General features: G+C 54.3%; 1 pseudogene; it reads left to right on the top strand.

The window, feature by feature from the left end:
- Nucleotides 1–921: 921 nt before the first annotated feature.
- Nucleotides 922–1,969, top strand: LOC129684410 (cellular tumor antigen p53-like; annotated as a pseudogene).
- The last annotated feature ends 1,886 nt before the right edge of the window (nt 1,970–3,855 follow it).

Here is a 3,855-nt window from a genome sequence, read left to right as displayed (position 1 = left end):
GCACCAGGGCCTTGCACACTGCAGGCAAGTACTTTCTCTACTCTGGCTCTTTCCTCAAAGTGTCTCCTGGACTTCTGCCCATGGCTGAAGAGGAGGCAAGAACTTAATGACTGTGTTCTGTATTCGGTTGTGGGTTACCCATATCTACACATACATATATGTCAACACCTACATAATTATGAACTATATCTATTTTAAACTCTCCTTGTACTGGGTTGTGATAGATTAAAAATCATGGCAGATTATAACCACAACCCTGAATGAACAGTCACGTCCTTAGTAATGATATTCATAGATTCAGTGACATTAGGGTAAGAGAGGCTTAAAGAGACACGTCTGTGAAAATGGATTTCCTCATGTTCTTTGGAAGCCATGGCAAGCCAAGCCCCCACTGTCCTTGATTTGGCTGGACATGTGTTCGAGCTATGCAGGTTCTTCACCTGACTCTTGCGTCCTGTGTTCCTGTATTCGCTGATCCAGAAGGATGCAGTTTCTTAAAGATGCCTACCACCCATGGCACTCCAGGCTCCACTCTCAGGAGTTAGTAAAGCAGAGACTGTAATCCCAGCCCCTGGGAAGCAGAGGCCGCAGGCGGAAGAGTCAGAAGTTTAAGGGGAGTCTGGGATACCCCGGACCAGGGACGGCAAAGGAGAAAAAAGGATACAAGGGCGTGAGGAGTAATGGAGACCTCTGCGGTTCGGGTGGGAGGCGGCACAGGTGGTCACATGATCTCAGACCCTGAGGAGTTCCTGAGCGGTTTAAGACGCACGTGACTGGAGGGGGTCCCAGGTGGGAGGGAAAGAGAGACAGAAGGTTCTGTAAGGATCATGAACTTGCCTGGAGGACGAAGATGGAGCAGGGGCGGCCAAGGAGACTAGATGGCAGCCAAAAGGCAGCCTGGCTGGCTTCCTGGATACTGCCATGGAAGAGCCACGGTCGGATCTCTCAGCGTTGAGCCCCCTCCGAGTCAGGAGATATTTCCAGACCTGTCGAAACTACTTCCTCTAAAGAGCCTCTGTCCACCTCGCTGCCGTCTGGGTCCACGGAGGATCCGATCCTGTTCCAGCATTGTTACAAACTGGTTAGAACTGGGCGAGGCCTTCCCGGTGTCCGCAGCTCCGTGGGCGGGAGACCCTGCGCTGGAGGCTCCTGCACCAGCGGCCCCTGCGCCCGCCGCTCCCTGCCCCTGTCATCGTTCAGCCCTTCCCCCAAACCTTTCCTGGGCAGCTATGGCTTCCGCCTGGGCTTCCTGCGCTCCGGGACGGCCTGCACGTACTCCCCTTCCCTCAACAAGCTGTTCTGCCGGCTGGCGAGGTCGTGCCCGGGCAGCTGCGGGTCAGCTCCACCCCTCCCCCTGGCACCCGCGCCCGCGCCTTGGCGGTCTACGCAGCACTGGACGGCGGTGGTGGGCCGCTGCCCGCCACGCGAGCGAGTGGCCCCTCGCCATCATCTGGTCCGCGTGCAAGGAAACCTGCCCGCCGGGCGTGTGGGCCACAGGCGGACCTTCAGCTCCGGCTGCACCGTCATCCGCTGCAGCTTCGCGTGCGACGGCTCCTCCGTGGGGGGCACGAGCCGCCGGCCCATCCTCACCATCCTCGCCCTGGAGGACCCCCGGGGCAACCTGCTGGGCCGAACAGCTTTGAGGTTCGTGTTCGAGTGAGAGGCCGCCGCACGGAGGAGAACGTTTTCTCAAGAAGCAGCGTTGCACTGCCCCAAGGGAGTGCTAAGTGAGCCTGCCCACCGACGCCAGCTCCTCTCCCCAGGCAGAGAGAAAACCTCACCCTCAAGAGAATATCTCACCCTCTAAATCCGTGGGGGAAACGTTCCGAGATCTTCCGAGAGCTGAATGAAGCCTTGGAATTGAAGGATGCGCAGGCCGCGGGGAGTCAGGAGACTGCAGGAGCATTCCAGCTGCCTGAAGACCAGGAAGGACAAGAAGGTCAAGAGAGAGGAGCCTGACTCAGACTGACTCCTCCACTTCCTGCCCCCTCGGCAGCCTCCCTCCCCCTTCCTTCCCTGCCATTTTATGACTTGGGTGCTTGGACCCCTCCCCCTCCCCCCCTTGGATTGCTCTGGGGAGGGTGGTGGGAGCACCAGCTTTTAAGACTGTGGCTTCGGGGAGAGGCTTGAAGAGTGGAAGATCCTCGTAGGTGGGGATGGAGTTTACAGTTGGCTGTGGGCAGTGGTGACCGAGTTTACTTTCTCCCAGCTTGCACAGGCACAGCTGTGAAGTGCACACCAGCCTTCCTACTTCTCAGGGCTTGTGAGAGAGGAGGAGCAAATGTGTGTCCCTTCCACTGCCTTTTACTACCCTGTAGCTAGGGCTCAGCCCCTCCGGGAGTGCTGGTTCACGGCCCCGGTTGGGGAATGGTCAGTAGTTGCCAGGTCTCTGCTGGGCCAGCGAAATCCTACCAGCCACTTGCTGGCATCTAAGATGAAATCTCACCCCGCCCCATGCCCTGTAAGAGGCCATCTTGGGCTCTCATAGGGTCCGTATCCTCCGAGACCCATTTTCTTTCCACTCTGCTCAGGGTCAGTTTCTTCCAAAGCCTGTCCGAATGTATCCGTTCCCCTACTCTTCCCTTTTTATACCCCTTTTTATATACCAATTTCTTATTTTACAATAAATTTTTGTTATCGCTTGTAAAAAAAAAAAAAAAAAAGCATATGACCTTTCCCGTGACTGTCCCTTCATTATTGGTTAGACTGTAAACTCTGCAGCTTGTGCCCAGGGGCCCTGGTTCTCATGTGTGTCCGGTGTTTTTGCCTGCATATATGCCTGTCCCATCTGAGTGCAGTGCCCATGGACGCCAAAAGAGGGCGACAGAGCTCCTGATGCTGGAGCTGCCACATGGGTGTGGGGAATAGAACCTGCGACCTCAGGAAGCAGCCAGGGCTCCTAGCAATTGAGCTGTCTCTCCAGCCATGCTCCCCGGCCCCTCCCCTGTTTCTCCTCGCTTTGGGGGATGCAGCCAGGAAGGGCGCACCCTGAGCCCTGGTGGGTAAGAGATCAGTTCTGGGTCCTTAGGACATTATACCTATGCAATGACTTTAACTTGCAGTAACTTCCTTAAGGAGCTTCTAGTTAGGAGCAAACCTCCGGAGCACTTAGTATTCAGATTTGTTTATTGCATCAGGCCTTCCGCCTTACAACTGAGATTCTGTTGACATGCCTAACTTCCATTTTATAGAATGCTTCAGATTTTCACGGCCTTTCTCTTCCTTCTGTTTTCATGTTTTCAAAGAAGGAGACTGATTGGAGCATTTTAAGGATTTCTCTGTAAGGAGAATTTGGGAAGTTTTCCTGTCATAAAATTCCTGATAGTATGTTGAACACAACAAAATATCTAAATAATTGGTGAGCGTATGGATCGTTTTTTTTTCTGCTCTAGAGGGCGAGGGAGAAGAGCTGAGGAATGGCTGTATTCGTCTGGGCAGTAGGGCAGTGCCTGCCTCCTGAGCTGCCAACATCTAATTTGGAGCAGTTAAAGGAGGCACACCGCGACTCCCTCAGCGCCAGGGCTGGGGCTGTGGGTGCAGCTTTCACGCCTTGTCCTGCTCCCGTGCTCTGTCAGTCAGGACTGAGGAGCATTTGCTGTGTCTCTGCAGCCTGGAGGCAGTCCATATGCGGGATTGGGCGGCCACTAATGAGTCCATCTTTCTATTCTGATGCATTTTAAAGATGATACTATGTGTCACAGTGATGTATCTCACTGTTTGCATGTGTTTGTGTGTGGGGGTATGTGTGTGCGTGTCATGGCATGCAGATGAAGGTCAGAGGTTTCAGGACTGTGTGACCACTGCTGTTACTGGATCAGCTGGCCCACCTTGAAGCACTATGTAGTTTCATTGACT

The sequence above is a fragment of the Psammomys obesus genome, unplaced genomic scaffold, assembly GCF_907164565.1.
Source record: "Psammomys obesus unplaced genomic scaffold, mPsaObe1.curated_primary_1811, whole genome shotgun sequence".
Lineage (NCBI taxonomy): Eukaryota > Metazoa > Chordata > Mammalia > Rodentia > Muridae > Psammomys > Psammomys obesus.
Note: the sequence above shows the minus strand (reverse complement) of the source record. Positions and strands in the feature narration are given on the sequence as shown.